The sequence below is a fragment of the Pseudopodoces humilis genome, chromosome 1, assembly GCF_049639895.1.
Source record: "Pseudopodoces humilis isolate 2021_Gansu_Grassland_sample_001 chromosome 1, ASM4963989v1, whole genome shotgun sequence".
Classification (NCBI taxonomy): domain Eukaryota; kingdom Metazoa; phylum Chordata; class Aves; order Passeriformes; family Paridae; genus Pseudopodoces; species Pseudopodoces humilis.
In genome coordinates, this window is record NC_142200.1 from 48,767,341 (window position 1) to 48,788,245 (window position 20,905).

General features: G+C 37.9%; 1 protein-coding gene across 5 annotated transcripts in view; it reads right to left on the reverse strand.

Moving 5' to 3' along the window:
* Positions 1–20,905, reverse strand: part of DLGAP1 (DLG associated protein 1) — a 403,326-nt gene that overhangs the window by 294,052 nt on the left and 88,369 nt on the right. Inside the window, exon 3 of one of the 5 annotated variants that reach the window (XM_088054761.1) lies at positions 3,324–3,418. The exons of the other annotated variants lie outside the window; for them this stretch is intronic. The gene's annotated coding sequence lies outside the window, so the exon portion shown is untranslated. The remainder of the gene's footprint in view (positions 1–3,323; positions 3,419–20,905) is intronic. 5 annotated transcript variants of the gene reach the window in all.

Consider the following 20,905-nt stretch of genomic DNA (forward strand, 5'->3'; position numbering starts at 1 on the left):
TGCTGCCCTGAGCATCTGACCAGTCTGCAACACAAAGCTACATCAACTCCACCAAAAGCTTACCTAGGCCATCATCAGTGAAGTGACTGAGTCTTCTGTACGCACCAGCCATGACACAGCTGCAATCACGGTCCCAAGACGTTCCATTTTTAGCATGAACATACATGGATACAAACATTGTGCTGAGCCCAGTCCATGGGCACTGCACTGCACAGGCACTTGTTCTCCTACTTGTCCCCTTGAGAGGAGGCCAGCCACTGCCTGGCTAATCTGTGTCACTTGTTCCTGGTGCCCTGCTTGGCAGAGACTGCTCTCCATGGGAACATGGGCTCAGCAGTGACAACATATTTCTTGGTATCTTTGCCGTGCACATACAGACAAAGTCTGATCTGATGGGGCACAGCAGAGCCCTACAGCTCCTGCATCAATGCAGCAATGGATGAACTGCCCCTACCAGGGTAGCTCATGCAGCTCACACCGCGCTACAAAGACTCCCAGGAAATGAGGGATACCGTGAGACTTCTACAGGAGGAATGAACTGCCTTCAGCTGATCTCAGGAGAGATGCCAAGTGTCTTCCTGGAAGGAGAGGCCCAAACACAGTGAAGAACACAGATATGCAGATGACTGACAAGTGGCAATAAAGAAAACATCTGAGTAAAGTAAGTCACATTAGTACGTGGAAATCCTTGCCTGGGAGATTTTCTTGTTAGCTGCCCATCTATGTGGGTTCAAAGCAGGTGAACTGCTGAGTAACTTTAGCTCTCAAGAAGGTCCAAGAAAGCAGCCTCCAGAGAGTAAATAACATCTAGCAAATGGGTTTGAAGCTAGCAAATGATTTAAAGTAAAGCACACAAAATGTACTTTTTGCATTCTTCTTGCAAAGTAGTGCCATCAGAGACTCGATTGCGCTGGGTCTCACCTATTTGGAAGATTGCTAGCTTTTTACCTTGTCCTCCAGAACTTAAAATTACTACATGTGAAACAAGTTGCTAGAACCACAGTTCTGAACAGAGCCTTCTAAATATTGCTGTAGCCTGTCATACCCATTTCATATCTGCTGGAGTTTGCTGAGAGCCTGAAGCAGAAACTGAGAGAAAGATAAGTGTAAATCATCTTTACTATTTACAGACAGTATCCAGGCAAAATCTGAACCAGAATAATTCAGAAATTGATTTTTTTTATCTGCTTCACTGATCAAAGCTTAAAGAAATGGGGCATTGGATCATCAAGGCCCGTACAGTTGCTAGAGTTCTTATGAGAGAGAAGATAATTTTTTATGATTGCAAATCTGACAAACATACAAACAATCAAAACACCTTAAAATGAGAAACTACAGAACTGTGCTCAAGTTAAGGTGAAAGTAAGAGCCAGAAGGGTTTTAGCAAAAAACCCCAACAACCTCCAACACACAAACATGCATTCTGTTCTAAGGAGATGCCTCCTATGCTGCATAATCCCATTGGAAATCCCATTTATGTCCCTTTCGGCCTTTCACTGGTATGCATAAAACCATCTAGGTTGGCAGCAATCTCTAGAGGTCATCTGGTCCAAGCACCCATCTCAAAGCCAGTCCAGCCAATTTCTGTCTACCTCCAAGGATGGATATCCCTCAACCTCACAGTACATTTGTTCTCATTATTTTAACCTGATCATTTCCTCAAATGCCTACTCTTTAGTCACGATTTCCTGTGTTTCCTGCGGCTTCTGGTCCTTTCACTACTCACCTCTGAGAAGGGTCTGGCTCTGTCTCCTCTGTAAGTCTGAGACTGCAATGAGACTTCTCATCAGCCATCTCTTTTTAATGCTGGACGAACTAAAAATGCAGCTAAAAAATGCAGTTCTCCCAGCCTCACCCTGCATAACCTCAGATGTACTCCAGCCCCATGGCCACTTTGGTAGCTCTCTGCTGGACTCAACTCAGCGTGTCAGGGAATTTCTTTAAGCAGAGGGCTCTAAACTGGTTGCAGCTCTCCCAGTGTGCTCTCAAAAGCACCAAACAGACGGGAAGGAAGGACTTTCTGGTTATTCCTGGTAACACTGCCTGGAACACAACTGCCTGTGTACTGCAAGGACACACTGCAGATTTATCCACAACTCATCATCCACCAGGGATACCTCCAGAAGCAACTGAGCTGCTTGCTAGCCAGCTGGCCTCGTGGTCAGTGCTGCTCTGCAGGGCTATCCCAGCCCAAACACAGGACTTTGCATTTTCTTCTGCAATGAAACATTCATGACCTTTTAGTGCAGTCTGGGTTATTTCAGCCTCCTCCACACCACTTAGCATTGCAGGAATATAATTACATGTTGCCATCTATTCATTTAAACCATAGGTGAGATAAAATGACTAGAGAAAACTACCAACTTTTTCTGTAATTACTAATGCAAAATTTAGAAGAAAGGCTTCAAGTCCAAACATGTAATATAAAACAAAGCTGTAAAATAATAAATAGAGTAATATAAAGAAATAATATTAATTACTAGCAAAATGTTCCTGTGTGTTGCATTTATGGTTCAAACCTTAAAAATGGCAAACTATGTACTATCTAACAGCAGTACTTTCCAGGAAGAATATACTACACTTTTAAAATGTTTAAGAAGAAACATTTAAATTTATTTTCATGAGGAAAAACAAGGAATAGATGTTGAGAGTGCTTTTAGAGTCTCATATTTTCAACTTTCCTCCCATCATATTTCCAGTCCTCAAATGATACAATATCACAGCTCACTTCTGAATCAGAAAAAAGGGAGAATCCTTCTCAGGACTCATTGCTTTCCTTCCATTGTGGCTGAGGTTTTTCATTTCCACAAATAGAAGGAAGATGCAAAATATCCACATATCACAGCCTAAACATGCCTAATCCCACAACATCCACCACACTCCCCATTAATCTGATGATCAAGGAAAAGGAATCACAAATAAGAATCTGTTCCTGCACCCTTTAATTGCAAAGAATCAGACTTTCCCAATGCTTGAACCACCCAGACTAAAGCTATTTATGTGAGACCAGGAGTCACCATAAAAATGGGGAGAGATAACATTATAGTGAATTATTAGAAACAGTCCATTATTCAGGAGGCATTTATGGAACTTTATGAAACAACAGACCACAAGGTATTTACATCTCCAGAGGAGAAGTGGAGATACTCCCCTTTCTCTCCCACAAATCTCATTAATCATTTCAAATGGTGTGGTGTAGCAGTGGTGTCTCTGCTCCTCCTTTGCAGTCACCATACACCACTGCATTCCCACATACTCCTGATAAAATGCTGCCTCCCTGCTCCTCCTCGCAAGGGAACTGTGGCTACACAATAACAATTTACCTCTCCATTTTAGTCTTCCCTTTTCCTTCTTTTTCCTTCCACCCTCCAATCTGGTTATTTTTGGACTGCCAGTTGGGATTATTGCTTTTTCCCTGCTAAAATAAAAACAAACAACAGTTATACTTCAGTTTCTGGGCTTAAGGATGAGATCTGTCTCAAACATTAAACAGTCACAGTTTCTTGCCTGAGGTGCAATGCTCTCTCCTATGACACTGAATAAAGCAAGCCTTGCAACTAAAAGCAGATTCTAGATTCACATGCATACTTTTCCGTCTTCCCCAGTAACTACCCATCTGGAATCCTGAGCAGCACTGCATACTGAGAACTCGGCACTTGCTGACATTTGCATGATCTTAGAGAGTGAAAAAATAACTCTTTCTGAGCTGAACTAGAATCATAATTCAAAATACACATGGCTAAAACAGTTTATAACCTAACACACTCTTTGATACATTATCCTAATTTCAGACCACATTGTAGTATATTTTGCTTTTTTCCAAGAACCTTAAGGCTTACTACTTAAAGATGGTCTACCTGGAAGAAATTTAGCATCTACAAAATAATAGACAATTTAATAGCATCAATTTCCCACCTCTGAATAAAGGTCTTAAGTAAAAAGAACATGATGCTTTTCTGGGTAGCAAAGACAAAGATTTCCCACATCCCAATCTTGTAATGTCACAATGAAGTCCCAGGTAAAACCAGTCTTTTTTTTTTCTCTTCATTAGAATACTTTCAACTATATGAAGAGTTTTACAGAACCTGGAAAAATAATTTTATTGTGTAAAATTCAGTATGGCAAACAGCTGTCAGGAACTGAATGAAGAGGCTTATAATTTGAATGAAAATTATTGTTTTCCCATTCTGGACAAGAGACCAGTGTATATACCTCAATTTTTCTGATTTTTCATATATTGGGTATGGAGGGTTAAATTGGATGGACTTCTGACTTGTTCAAAATGCAAACTGGCTTCCCCTCTGTAAGGCTGAGTCACTCTGTCCTTCAATAAGGGTTATGGGATGCCTGACAAAAATACTTTTTTGTTTTCAGAATAATAGGCAAAATGAAGTCAAGATAAAGTAGTTTTTCAGCAGGGTGAGGCTCAAGGGAATCACAGGAATGATAACTGCTTAAGAAGGTGGTAGAAAAAACAAGCACGCTGAAAGCACACTGGGAGACCATGAGAAAATCTAACAAACTTCCTGAAGCACAACAATGATACCTCACCCCTCTGAAAAGGATTCTGCTAATAAAGCATTTGACAGTAACCTAGAAAATACACCTCTTCCAAGAACGAGGAGTCATAAAATTATGCACAGAAATTGTCCTGTCACAGTAGGGTCTCTTCACAGGCCAGATGTGGAATGTTCAGATGGAACATAGCAACAAAATGAGAGGCTCAACATACAGAAGTTTTAGACTGCCAGTTGTTAACCTGAACGGTATCTACAGTGTTACTGGAAACATTTTTAAAACTAGCATTAATATCTTATGTGAATGAAGAGCCAGATGTCACCTATACTGGGCTGAGTTCTCCTGGAAAACTGTATATACAGAGCTGTTAGCAAGCACTCAGTAAGCAGATTGGAGAGGAATTTCCATTCTTTTAATGAGTAAGCATCATATTTAGTGCAGTTTCCTTCTGGAATACATGTAATTCCTCTTCACAGGTATTTTGCAGGCCCTGCAAGGCACTATCATATCCCTGTAGAAGTAACATAACCTTTGCCAATGTGCATAAAGGAATGTTTGCAGATTTTGACATGCTCAATTTATTTATACAATTACTGACTGATTACCTAGTCACACTTATTCTTCTCCCTTGATAGTAGCTATGTTACAGTGAAGTTTCCCAGCCAGACTACACTGAACAATTCATTCCAATAATTTAGCTAACTACTGAGAATAGTATTCCAGATCATTGGAAATGTCAATTTTCTGTTCTCCAGCTGTGTTTTCAAAGAGTTAGTGAAATTAAAAGTCACACAGCCTTATGAAAAATTTGTATTTTCATTTCTACTCTGTCCTGGGTCCAGCCAGGACAGGGTTAATTTTTGCAGTAGCGGGGAGCATGGCTAGGATTTGGAGGTTATTCTGCAACACCTCAGGTCATTTTCCAGGGATAGAGGAGGGGATGTCATGGCATTGAGAAGTGAGTGGTCAGGTATTTTGGGGGGTTTCCATGGAGGGTTATGAGCAATCTTTTTTTCTTATACTGTTATTAGTATTGTTACTGTTACTGTTTTTTATCTTATTGCCGTTTCCAGTAAATTGTTCTTAATCTCAACCCATGGTCTTCATCTTTTGTGCCTCCACTTCTACTCTCCAGCCTGGCATGGTGGGAGGTGGTGGGGGGAAAAAGTGAGTTATATATAATAAGCACATGGTTTGGAGGGTTTCAGTGTGAATACCATTCCTGAACCACGACATACTAACAGAAGAATTTCCATTTCTAGGTTTACAAGACCGGTAAGTATCCACATCTGGATATCCTCACTATATTCAAAGCTCACCAAAAAAACTGATCCCTTTAAACTTAATGACTGCTATCAGAATATTAAGCTGATATTTGTAACAAGAAGTGAACTCAGGTACAAATCCACTCAGCCCAGCAAGACACATGCAGTGGTTGCAGCCTCTGGAAGCAGCATGGCTATCTTCATAGGACTGGTTAGCTCAGGCATCAAATTGCACAGAGAACTCATATTTCTGTTCTGTTTCCAGTCATGACAGTGTAAGCATCTCCTCAGCCAAAGTTTGTAACTCTCTTCTAGAAAATTCAATCAAAAATTCTTTCCTTTTCCTCTTTCTTTCTTAATCAAAAGAGACAATAGGTTTAGCTTCAGGTACTCAGGATTTTTTTTTTTTTTTTTATAGAGAACAGCAAGACAAAGATTCCTGAATCTTTTTCCACTAGTGCCTCAAGCAGGCACCTATAACTTGAAACTGAGCTGTCATGAACAAAAAAGTAATGCATATATCCATCACTTCTAGGCTGCAGTAAGGTGCCCCAAATCTAGGAATCAGAAATAAATCAAAAGCAAGCATGGAGGTTACCAAGACTAATACATGATTTGAACTCCCCAAAATAACTTCAGAGAGGTTAGTGAAACAGGGTCTGAGAAGGTATGAGACACCATATTCTTGCTTCTGTAAGCTTACTGTGCCCTCTGTTGATCATTATAATACTGCCTACAGCTACAGGACAACACATTTTTCCAATGATCTTGTCTTGTTCAGGACACTCTTTTCTGTCTAGTCAATGAAATATAACTGCACAGATAAAGAGCAGGAAAAAGTACCCTTTGTTTTATGATGAGCTTGGGAAAATGCAGGATGAACAGGGAAAAATGAAGGACAGTTTAATGGCTAAAACCACCAAATAGTGACCCCAAAATTCCTACATTCTTTCTAATTTCATAATTCCTATGTGATAACAAATTAGAGCAAATAGGCTCATTCAAACCTTTTATAGGTAGTCAGTAGCCTGAACAAGACTTTTGATTTAATTTGACAGAATGCTCAGAACCAAGGATACCAGGGAGCCATTGGCATCATTGCTTTGACTGTGCAGTGCTGAACAGTCTGGAATATAATGGAATTGGAAATAATTTACACACACACACACTCCAGTATTGTTACAGACATAAAACTACAACTGGAATATATTTCCTATGCCTCAGATCCATGGTCTAAATATCATGTTCGCTTATCCACAATGAAATGGCCACTAGTGTTGCTACATCTATGGGGTTATTTTCTTTTTTGTAAAAGTACTTTGGAAGGGAAAAAGGGATCTTTACAGCTCTCCAGTGTAGTCCCACACCTGTTAAGTTTCCCTGAAGAAGTAAAGAGGATGACAATTTCACTTCCACTTACTCCACCATCAGGCACACAATTTTCTCCTAGGCATGCTAGAAAATAATTAAAATTGAAACACATCCCTTTCTAAAAGTATTTACAGAATTTTGATTGTTACTTAACAGTCTCTGCCAGTTATTCAAACAGCTCAGAGTCTCAACACCAACCTTTGGCTGAGTTTTCTCAATGTTCAGTTAGAGTGGCCGTCTTTGTTCAGGCTGAACAACGACTACAAATGCAAGAGCCCCAGTTCACCTCCCCACCAGAAACTCTGCTGGTTGTAGTCCACACACACAAACTGTGGTGGCTGATACGCTGTGGGAGACTCCATTAATATTACTTAAAAAGCTGCCAGAAAATCTCCATTCCTGTTCTGAAACATTGCTGTGGGGGGTAGGATGATCAGATCACTACCATTAGAATGTGGACATTCAAACTCTGTGACTATATTTCAGAAATTAGCTTCATAAAGGAATAAAGACATTCTGTATACTGTTGAAGATGTATTCCTTTTGTTGTCATCCAGTGCTAACATTTCCTTTGGCATGTCTTACAAAACTTCTTTCCACTGATGTCTTACATCAGTAAGATTTTGTACCTTACAAAAGGTAATGTCTCACCTTTTGCTGGAAGATTTTGCTTTTTGTGGCTCAATGTTTCACTCTGTCTTCCACAGTACTCTGTTGTGAACTTTATATTTACCCTATAGGGTATATTTCCTCTAACTGTTTGGTTTGAGTTTTTTTTTAAAGAACATATCTCTGAGACTGTCTTCTGCTATGCTGTCATCTTGCAGATATTTATTTGTAATTACATGATTCTTCAACTGTGGTATGGAATCTGCTGAGTCTAAATTACTGTATGCTGATGATAAAATGATGCTTCTTTTGCCAACATCTGTTCCTGTAGCCTAGTAGATTTTATCAGTCTTATGTCAATTCATATCCTTTCACAATATCTCTAACACTTGAACCAAATCCTTTTCCCACAAAACTCTATCCCTTTCAGAGAGATTGGGTTTTTTTTTTCCCTATGAACATTTATTAGTGTTTCTCTCCCTTTTCTGATGCAGCATTTTTCATATTTTAGTTAGGAATTTCCTTTCTTTAGAGATTTCCATTTAGCCTTTTTCATGACTGAAAAACCAGAAACCCAAAGCAAGAAGATCAAACACGATTGAAACACCTTCACTGCCCCAAAAGCCCTGTACACTGCTACTGTGCATGTAAGGATAAAAAAAGTTGTTCATGCATTTTCAATTTTGAAAAAGACTTATTGTTTCTCAAAATGGTCCCTCAAGCAACAGTTTATTGAACTAGGCATCCCAAAAGGCTGGAGTGACAATAATATATGCATCAATTACATTTCTAGAGTACAATTGTCAATATAGTCAAAAGGACTTGGAAATGAGGGAGTGGAGACTTGAACATATAAAATGTATCACCTGAATCATCATCTACTAAAAAGCAGGCAACTAAAATACCCATTTTTGGTATTTTAAGCCAAAAATTGAGTAGGATTTGGAGTATATGCCACACTATTATGTGAAGCCAAGACATAGTTCTCCATTCTCCACCTGACTACTGGCTCAAAAAATGTCATCAAGAAAATTTCAGATTAATTATATTTAGTTCAGCCATGTGCTTGTGAGAACTTATATCTAACCTCTAATTTTTAAAGGTGCCCTTTCATATTTTATGTTTAAATATGAATTTGTACACACACAATGACAGTTCTGCCTGTGTAGCCATGTGCAGATCCTAAAACATCAGAAGCATTGCACAATATCCTCCTAGAACCAAGATGTATGAGGACATACTGACCCTAATCCCCTTGAATAATGCTGAACACATATTTAAAAAAAAAAAAAAAAATCTTAATTTGGAAACTCAAAGAGACTACAGAATTTTGGCTATAGCCCTCATAGCAAAAAGCACTGCACTGCTCCCTAGTTTGCAGTCAATACCTTAGCTTTAAGAAGTGTGTAACAGTGTATTCTGTAAAACAATCTCTGCATTGAGTAGGCAGCTTGAACAGTATGTATTCCAAACTACATTATGTCATTTTAACCTAGAGAGAAATAGCAGTGCTTTGGACATAGAAATCAAGCACACTGCTGTCCTAATACTGTGATTAATGCTGTGAGCTACACCCTGCCTAGCCTTCCTAATCTCTGGGCTTTCTAATTTATAGCAGAGATGGATAGGCTATCAGTGGGGAATTATGAGGATTACTAGCTGTTTATCTCTCCTTTGCAGAGACACTTTGCTGCTTATAGAATTACCATAAACCCTCCAGCTACAGTGCCACTTCTATACTTATCCAGAAGTCTAAATACCTACTGGGCACAAAATTTTTTGATAGTCAATGTATTAGAAAATGTTGGAGTTGATGGATTTTTTTTTTTTATTTTTTTTTGGTAAATGATTGGAACATACTGTCAAGATCCATCATATTGCCTCAATGGTAATTTGTCTGCGGGTTATCTTGCATTCCCTTGAAATCCAGTGCTGTGATCTTGTCTACACTAATTAGAGTTCAGCATTAATGCTTGGAGGCTGCCCTCAAGCACCACCACAGGTGAAACCATTAAACATGTATGCCAAGCCATCTCTGCACTTGCAGCAAGTTATATAACCCATTTCAAAAGACTTCATCTTTATGGTCACCAGGACTGTTACTGACTTACCTACTACCTGAAACTTGAGGGCTTTCTCGATGCTTCTACAAAAGTCCTTATACTGTGGAGCACAAGTTTCCCTCTGGGGTGAAACTAATCAAAGAGTGTGATGGGAAATAGATGTGCTACTCGCTTTAGTTTCCTGACAAAGGAAGAAAGGAAGGGATCCTATAAAATTTCCTTTCCACTAACTTAAAAATCTGAATCTGTACAGAAAACCTTTGTCCTTCAGAAGGAAATTTATGAATGAGAAACATCAATAAGATAAATATTAACCCTTGTACATGACATTTTTAATAATTACAAGTGTTCTCTAATGATCCCTTTTAAATACAGATTGCATTTTTAGACAGGATATTTACAGCCAGTGTATCTCTGTAACCACACAATAATTAAGTGACCATTTGAGCACAAACATTCAGCTAAATTGCACATATTTCATGCTGCATGGATTTAAATTTTAGCCTATATATAGCTTTATATAACCACATTCTCATGAAACTCCTCACAATTTTCCATTGTTCTTAAACTCTGTGGTACTTCTTAACCAGCCTGCTAAACAGGACACCTTAAGAATGCTTAATTTAAAAGTTCTGAGGCTCTAATTCTATGCATTCACATTTACAAACAGAAAACTGTTTCCCTTCTCTAAGTCAAAATGTATCATCTTTGTCATTGTATACTCACTCGTATTTGTCTATGATCACTTTATATTCACAAACTGTAACTAAAATAATTTGTTTAAACATCATCTTTGGTTAAAATAAGAACTCTTTTATTCTCTACATTATCTTAATTCACTTGTTTCTTGTACCTACACATATCCTTTGAAATACTTGATTTTATAAGACTTAAAAACTCCCGAAAATCAACCAAATCCAAACCACTTCATGCCTGCATTCCTTTCAGAACATTATAAAATGTCTCAGCACATAAAACACACAGATGTAGTCATCCAGGCCCTTCCTTCAAGGTATCATGAAATGAAAATACAATTACCAAAGGAGAGGACCATTCTCTCTAGGAACCAGCAATCTGACAGTCCAGTCTCAGCTCACATTTATGCAACTGTGTCATGAAAACCTTTAAGGTTTTATCCCATCTTTCAATCTCTACTCGGTGCCTCAGCATGGATAAACTAGCCAAGGTTCATTCCTATTTTCCTGTTTTTCCAAGTACTTCCTCAGCCATCTTCTGCAGCACATGATCTCAAGTGCCTTCTAGGACCATCTAGGCTTGTCTTGTCTAGTTAGTTCCCTTCCATCACAGCGGCTTTGCACACTGAAGATCCTTTGATCTTTCCACTTCTCTGAACTCCAGGTATAGTCTCCAAGAGAAAGAAATTATTGAATAAAGTTGTTTAGCTGAAGAGAAGTGTATCTACATGGAATTTAACAACAGAGACAGGTGATCATGCTAATTACCCAGTCCAGTCTCTCACCCTATGAAAGCCTGCTAACAAAAGGGGAGCCATGAGCAAGCCCATCCTCTCTTTTAAGCTCAGTGAATGTCAAGTCTGTGCCTCAGTGTGCTGTCATATCCTATAAGCAGGATGAAATCAACTTACTTTCTTCTGTGCTGGGTTTGTTTGCTTTTCTGGCAAGCCATACTAAAAACAAACAACATTCTTTGGATTTGTCAAGGTGTCAGCAATCCAGATAGAGAAAGGCAGAATTTGGAACCTTTCCAACAGGTTTCTTGAACTCTAATAGCACATTCACATAACATGTGAGACTTGATTTAAAATGGGCCATCTAAATAAGTCTGTGTTAATGGAAAAAATATGGGTAAGTTGTGTTATCAATACAACTCAGACACTTCTCAGTTGTCTGTCATCCTGGTCCCGCTAGAACTGTTCCTGTCAGTTCTGATGTACATATGGCCAACTCTTATTCCTCGTATTCCCCTGCCGACTGCTCCACAGCAGGCTATATTCCAGGGACACAGCCTATATTACCAAGGGACAACAGCATGGTTTCACCTCTCAGAAAACAAGCCACAATTCCTTTGTGCACCAGAAATTTCCTGCGGACAGCTGCAGCAGAAGAGTCTCCAGCCTCGCCTAGCTCTGCTGCACTGGTGAGTACACAGGCAAGCGTGAAGCCATGCACATCCCTTCCAGATCACCTCTCTGCTGTGCATGCATGCTTGCATGCAAGGACTTAATGTCTGGATAGTGAGGAGAGAGGCGTTCAGCTGGCTATTTTAGTTTTGATGTCCACATTATTTGTTTGGGTTTTGTTCTCATTAGCTTTGCTGTATATATTGCTTCAATTAATTGTGCAGGCTTCTCTCTTCTTAAATAACAGCATATATTAAATTAAAAAGACATTTAAGAAATATGGATTATACAACCAAAATAAGGATAATATATCTTATTCCAGTGAAACACCCTATTGGGTATATTTCATTTTAGAGGGAATATTACATATGGTTAACATCATTGTACTAGGAGAGAGGGTAAATTTTATCCCAGTGCTGCTCAACTATTTTATTCACATGTGGAGGTCTAACATAGATCAAGTAATGCATTTGGGTATTCTTTGCATTTTACGTAGCTTCTTTTTTATCTGTGAAAACTTGGAAACGTAAGTTCTTGCTTACGTATATGTCTGTAAGGAGCAAATTCTAGTTACAAACAAATGATCAGGAGGCCTATTGCTTAATTAACTTCTTCACATTATTCTCTATTTAGAACATGATGTTAAGCTCTAGTGATGGGCAGCCCAGCTACCAGCCTGTGTATCACTCAACAGAGAGTTTCTTTGGTTTGGTGTTGTTTATGGAATTCTCCAAAGAAAAAAACACTGAAGATAAATTAACTCACTTGCACTCCCCATCAGGCAGAGCAATACCAGCTTGCACATACAACACAAATACACAGTCTCTGACAGTGTTAAGGAAACTTGTGCAGTTTAAAGGGATGTAGCACATCACAAACCTACAGCAGTGGCACTACTTTTACATCAGAAGAGTTTAAAATCTACTGCAAATAAGAAGACAGTTTGTGGCAGTTTTAAAACAGTAAATAATTTCCCTTCAGAAAGTATTAAAAGTTATTTATTTTGCTATCTTAGAGAATGAAAGAATATTCAAGTAGATTACTCTAAGTTCATGCTCTTTATCCAAACTGAATTTTTTTGTTTAGCAGTTAAGAGACACTATGCTGTCTTCACTGTAACCAAGTTGTCATGGCAAAGAAATTCCCCCTGTGTTTTTAAAACCCCATAGAAGTAAAGGTGTCTTTGAAAAATAAAATTAACAGCAGGTGTGACTGGGTAACAATGTAGCGGCCTTGTCATGGCAGGAATAAAAGTGCCTGTGGTTCTCTAATACATTTACAAGCTCCTTTCCATTATGAAAAATGTCTGCCATTACTAATTTTTTCTCATTACTTGCACAGGATTGGAAATGAGGCACTGTCAATATGAAAGGAATTCACAGCGACACCTTCCTATTATTCTGCTAGCCTATACCACAACACTGTCCATTTTATTTATTACTTTGCTGAGCTGGTCTTTCCAAAACAAGCAAGCTGATAGAATTACCCCCAAGCAGTTACCAAAATGATGATTAATATTATTTAAAACTAGTGCTTCTCATAAAAGAGAGACATAAAAAATATTTCCTTTGACATGAGCTGCAAAAATCCCTCCTTGGCTCAGATGCTAGACATTGCTTGAAGAACATCACCTAGCTCTGGAGATAAAGTTCATGCCCTGATCCTTCTCAGCTGAAGCCACCATGTAGCTATCCTTACCTTCAGATTACCAACAAATGCTGGCAGGGATAATGTCTTTTTAGAAATACCTGCATGCTGCTAAAACACACTCAGCATATTATTCATGCCTTACTTCCTTAAAATCCTTTCCCTTCTTTCTCTCAACATCCACAGTCATGCCTCCTCTCCTAACTCCTTTAGTTAAAAGTTTGTAGACAAAAACAGGCAAAGTTTTATATTAAAATGAAAGATCCACCACTGTAGTGGTATAGAGTATCACAGACTTATGACAGGAAGGAAAGGAGTTACATTTCCTTCTCACCGGTTTCCAGATCTTACAGATATAAGTCAAAGACTGAATCTAAAGCTAAGAGACAATTTTATCCAGCAAAGAGTGACACAGTCATCAAGGAAGAAAATATCCTAAAAAATAAGCGATTGTTTACTGGATGATATTCAGGACAGTCAGGTTAAATGAGGCATAAACTGTAATCAAAATTGCAGCCACCAAGCTGGAAAGACTGGCAAAGAAAATAAAGACAGGAGTGCTCTTCTGGGGTGAGAATAATGCACACTGAATACAGCAGCAGTGAGAAGACTAAAACATATCTAATACAGATTATATAATGCTGTATAGTCAATCATAAAAGAAAGCTTTCTTAAAGTTGGAAGCACTAGTGTTCAGCCGAAGCAGGACAGTGAGCCCTTCCAACTCACTGTGGAACCTGCAGTGTTACCCACTCCTGTTGGGATTTTGAAAAGAAGATGAGTGTTGTGGTTGTACCCTGGCTGGCCACTTGCACACTCCCCTGTATCCCACCCCCAGGTGGGGAGGCGAATTGAAAACAAAACCTAAACCTCAGGGGTTAGATAAGAAAAAATTAATAAACAAAATATAATATTAAAAATAACAACAATAGCAGCAGTATTTTATTAATAATTATAATATTACACTAATATAATATTACACTAATATCAAAAACAGCATTAATGAGAATAGTAATGATTAAGAAGAGGGAGAGAGAGTAATTGAACCCAAGGGAAATAAGTGATGCACAACACAATTGCTCACCACCCACTGACTAATATTAATCACATCCCTGAACCACAGTGAGTGGCTTCTGGCCAACTCCTCCCAGTTTGCATACTGGGAACAACATTCTGTGGCAGGAAGATTGGGTCAGCTGTCCTGGCTGTGTCCCCTCACAGGTTATTGTGCAACTCCTCACTAGCAGAGCATCAGATATTCAAAAACCCTTGACTAGGCATCAGCATTACTTAAAAACTGTGTGTTATTAACATTATTCTCATACTAAATCCAAAACTACAGCACTATATCAGCTACAAAGAGCGAAATGGACTCTGTTGCACCAAAACCAGGGCATCTAAGTAACAGACTGGCAGGAAATGGGAAAGGCATCTGCAAGAATAAATATAGATAGCTTTTATTTTATTTGAGCTCTCAGCTATGCTTGCTATCACTTACCAAGGTATTAAATGTAGAAAAAGTAAATAAACACATTCTCCAAAGCTGCTGTCCAGCTTTATCATCATGTTAAACCAAAACTTATGTGCCCTAATAAAGCTGATAGCTTTATAGTAGAATTTTGTTTCAGAATTATGTCTATCAATGAAAAAAATGCAGTGTATTAGACTCAGAATGATAAACTATTAGATTTTTGTGATACTTACAATCAAGTATGAATGACACACAGCAAGAACATCAGCTACTGATGCTCATGTTAATGTCACACCCACCACTTAGAAAACATCCACCATTCAGTCAGTTTTCTTTTACTAGGGCCAGAGAATTCAGAAGTGGAAAATCTGTCAAAGTTATTTCATTTTCTTTTGTGAACACCTGCTAAAATTTTATTCTTGTATGTATATAAATGATGCTAAAAAAAGGCATCCTGTATTTTTATTTCCTCTTCCCATAAGACCTGGTTAAAAGAAATATGATGAAGTATGCAAATGGCACATTGCAAGAGAAGATCCTGTACCACAGGGTGCTCTGGGTTTCTGTGATATTCATGTTTCTGCATAACTTAATTTATCCATTAGTGGATAAATAGGAACTGTTAATGCTCAGGAGATGTTTGCTCAGGAAGTTTGAGTGGCCTAGGTTGTTCTGGTCCATTAAAGGAGAAAGCATTGTTCAATTCCTCCTGTTATACAACAGACTGTGTCTCCTGGGTACAACTGAGGCCACTCTGTGATGCTCTAGCAGTAAAACTGCCTTGAATTAAATTATCCAGTAATTAGGAACTACACTGGCCAGGGAAAAAAAATCCAGTATAAAGCAAGGACAATGAAACAGCCCTTGTTCTCCTCCCCCCTGTGCTCCTGGGGATGGAGAACCACTCTTGGGTACTTGGTATATTGTGCCAAAAGAGAATGTACCCACCCACAGACAGAGTGTAGCACAAATCTTACGCTCCTATAGGATGTAGCATGGGACGTGGCTGACTTTTGATACATCAGTCACAGAATAATTAAACTGGTTCATATTTGTCATCGTGCTGTCCATGCAAATTTTTAATGATTAAATTTTAGGCTGCTCTGGGAGATTCTGATCTCCACAGAGGCTCATATTCTCTTCCTGTCAGAAAGATGGCCATGGTCAACATGAAGGCTTCAATAGCAGAGAAGGATCCAGTTTTGAATAAACATTAAGGCAAGTGTTGTGCACCTTTGATAAACAAGGAGGGAGGGAGGGAGTGCTTTGGTCCTTCAGACTTCCTATTTCTCCAAGTTCCCCTATAGTCTACATGGGAAAATTTTACAGTATGTTAGATTGAAACAAAACTTTTTTAGAGACTGCCAGCTTCACAGGAAGTTTTGCAGGACTGTATAACTCAAGAAATACCTATGATTTGAGGCTTTAAACTGCTCTTTGACAGACCGAGTAATACCAGAAATATGAAACTGTTTCTGGCTAATGACGACAATTACTTCAACACAGCAGTTGCCTTCTCTTTAAGGTCACATTGCCCAAATTCCCCATTTCAGATGGCTATTTTCCACCCTGTTGTTCCTGAAAGTACAAAAAGAAATCAGTTGTCATTCAAGCCTATCACTTTTTACTGTAAAGAACAGTCTGAGTGTAGGACATGCATGCACAGAAGCTTGGAAAAAGACTGTTTTTTAAACATGATAACCAAGAACTTCCCATAATAATTCAGTAGAATCGATTTATCCTGTCATGATCAATCTGGGCATTTTATATTTTCTCTTTCTTAGGGTGCTTTTTCTTCTGTGAGATTGCTTAGCATTGCTAATTTCTAGTGAATATCACATTAAAATATGCTGAAAGCTAGGAAAATGTGTAGAAATAATCTGAGGCTGACCACAGCAGATGCTCGAATGCAATTCAGTTTTCTAGAACTGTGCAGTTTGACAGAGCAGCAATGGAGCACTCAAATATATTGAGGAGGAGTTACCAGAATACACATTATCAAGAAAGATGTGAGGCACCCCAGTAAATCAATATTAATTCAAAAATTCAGCTTCAGACTCTTGAGATGAAATTCTAGTGGCATGCAGGAATAAATCTGAAGATGACTCCCAAAAATACAGAGGCAGTACAGGCAGTCTAGATCCTAATTTTAAGTATGTTCTCTGTATCATGTTATTTATGCTCACTGCTTTTCTGCTGCATTACTTGCTCATAAATAAGCTAGAGGTAGTGAAAGGGGCTGCAATAAAAACATTCATTACACAGTCCCTACTTTCTAGGGGCTGACAGGTTGCTTCTAAAATGATCAGCACTGACTGGTAAAACTCCCAAGAAATGGGAGTCAATATCAAAACAAATCTCCAAATTTTGGTACAAAAAATAAAGAGGTCTCACTTGTGGCTAACCCAGACATGAACTAACATGCAAAAGAGTCAGAAATACTTTAAAAGTTTTTGTCCTGGAGGAATATGCAACAGATCTCAGGTGATATTATGTTAAAAATATGCAGCAAAGATGAGAAATATGACAGAAAAATATCCAACTTCTTTTAGTGGAATATGGAAAACAATCTAAGATTGTAAAGGTAAGAGTAGATATTTGCTATACAAGTCGTTTCACAGATTAAACAAGCTTCTCAGTGGCTACCAGCTAAATCTTATTGCAAATACTTAATAAAACTACATTTCTTATTTGTTTCATTTCATATCCTTAAAAGGACTTACAGCTACCAATCTGAGGACAAATAAACAAGTGTCACATGATTAGAGAGAACTTAAGCTCAGTTCTGTCAGCCAATATCAACTAAAAGAAACATATTTCATGCCCACATTTCAATCCTCAAGTCCAGAGTTTCATCATCCTCACCTGTTTAAAGTAATACTGCCTCTCTTTTTTAATAACCTCTACCCACGCCTGGAATTGCACAGCTACAGCTAAGACTATAAAGATTTCTAGTGAAAATCAACAGATCAAAAATTACGTGGTTGGATGAAAAGGTGAAAGTTTCAGTAGAAAAGAAAATGCTGTTCGCCTTTATGTTCATTTATTCTTTGAACATAAAGGTGGTTGAAGAAAAATTAATCAATAATTAAATAATTTCTAGCATTAGAGATTATTTTAGGCCAGTTAAGACTCTTCCTTTTCCACAATGTCAATATTACAAAAAAAACCAAACCCAAATATATCCTGAAGTAATGAAAAAACCACAGTAATTTCCTTAAGTATTATTTTTTCATAGGTTAACCACAGCTAATTGAAGTAATTTACAGTGTATAAATTTAATACATTATACTTAAAATTTATTTAAACACATGCTAGTAAGTCAGAAAAAGCACTTCTCTGTAATCAGATACTAAGCAATACCACTGCAGAATCCAGTGGAATAGAAAATAGTTTAAATTATTAAAATTAAGAATTTTATATATCACTTATTTCTTTGGAAATTATACATGTGCACACTATAAATTTTGTATTTAGCTAACATTTTCATGAGTTACCCACAAATTCATAACATACAATTTGCAACTACCTAACAGACACCAATAACAAGGCAAACCATGCTTTGCATAGTTCAAGGCATGCACAGTGTATGAGTTCATGGCCAAAATACAATCTGCTGATGTGAAATGACAGTAACAGCCACTTTTGCTGTTCATATTTCTTCTGAAGAGTAAAACATCAAGTCATCAGGAAAAATGAAAAATTATTTTCTATCATCATGCATTACAGAGAGGATGAAGTTATTCATTATGATTATAATACATATTCATATACAGCATGAAGAATACCTTTATTTCTCCACGTGATTTTCATAATTCTGCTGCACTCTCAGTAACTGCTCTCCTTCCTCCCCCAAACTCCCTTCCCACCTTACTGCTGCAAAGACACACTGAGATGCTGTGAACCAGGAGAAGCAAGGAATCTTAAGAATGGCCAGATGGTCAATGATTGTGCTCAGTACCAAGTGCTCGCTCAGAAAAAAGTTAAGAGAGAAACTGGCCACAGTTTATGGTGCCACTGAATAGTAGAAACCTAGCCAAGATCAGACAAATTCAGCCTTCAGACAAAAGGCCTATGTTTTGAACAGCAGGGACAAATTACAAGTGTCACCCATAGCTTCTCTGTTCATAACTATGTTAAAAATTCAAGACACAAAATTTTTAAGATGACATGATCATATAAACTCAAGTTTCAGCTACTTGCTACATATACAGATCAATCCTCCAATTTTAATTAGTTTTTAAATTGTAAACTGTTCAAATACTTTTAAAACTTACTTTGAATTTTAAGAATTTTGGTAGGTTATAGTAAGGTATCAGAATTCTTAATACACTGCAACTGTAGGTGGACTGCAAATTTTTCACAACTTCAATTAATTTTTCCTGAAATAAATGTAGTGTCTCATAAAACACATAAAAATACTACATCTAATTAAGTAAATACCAGAGATAGACCTAAAGTCTAAACAAAGGTTTATCAACAAAATTTATGGGCTTACTGAACCAAGAATAGAACTGCTCAGACTGTTTCAATGACTTGGCCTTTTCTAATCAAAAGGTACTTAATTTGAAAATAATTATTCTTTGAGAGACACATATTGGATGGAAGTGTGAATCTCAGTGTATTTCAGAGAACAGAGGCCACCCATTCACAAGAGTTCCTGTGTGATTAGTGGAAATTTAATGGCCAAATTCCAGTTTGCCTTACAGCCTTCAAGTTTTTGTACCCCAAAGTTTTTAGTATGGTTAGGCACACCTTTCTTCCAGAAACCTTCAGTGCCTCTCAAGAGTTTGGGCTTTACTGTCAAAGTACAGTTGAGGTTCAAACTAATTTTGCTGCCTTAGAGAGTTTATACAATAAAAACAGCTCTGATGACACATTTGTCAACAAAGATAAAGCTTCCAGCAGGGGTCAGTCTCAGAAGAGAGATTGTTGGGAATAAATGAATAAAAGGGAAGAAAAAGTCTACTTAAGTACTACTGAACATAATACAGACCTGTCTTTTCAATGCCTGTTAGCTCATTAGATTGCCTTCACTTTCGATGGTGAAACATGTAGATATATTACTTTTCATTAATATAGGTGATGAGGCAGCTGGGGTGACTTCACTTAGGAACTACAAAAATGGTGCTGAATGCAGTAATTGTGTAAAATAATCCTTGAATTGTTACAAAGTATCTTTAACAGAGACAATCCCACAGCAACTTTATATTTTTATTATTTTAACTTATTAACTATAATTTATGTATACACTAATTCTGCCTTAGATATGACCTAACACTTTTTTCTGTGATGTTAGTAACTGTAAGAGTTCATCTTAACTTTATTGTAACTATTTTCATAAAATTGAATTCATACATGAAACACAGAGCCAGCAGTCTATTCATCTATAAAAATGAAAGTTCCACATAGTGACTTGGTTGGCCTGTTAGTTGCAAATGCCAAAATAAGTTCTAAGGTCCAGAAACATGGTGCTCCTGCAATTGCAAACTGCTTCTCTGGAAGAACCACCCAAAGAAGCTGACCCTGTAGAATGGAAGCCTCAATCAGACTTAAATTCCAACAGTTCTTATTCTGAGGTGCCTTGGAGAAGTCAATTCCATAGCATATTTGCCCTGTAATGAAACAAGGAATAGAAGATAAGGGAGTAAAGAGCTGTCTCTTGACCCTTGCCATGTTTAATAGGACACACACTGGAGTCCTCTGGACTGAAGTTTTCTAAGTTCAAAAAATCCCACATCATAGGAAAATGAAATTTACTATCAACCTCCCCCCTCCCCCCCCCCCCACTTTATATATGGCTGGATTAGTTTCTTTGACTTTTTAGTGGTTAACTATTGCACTAAAGCTGCCTAGGAAA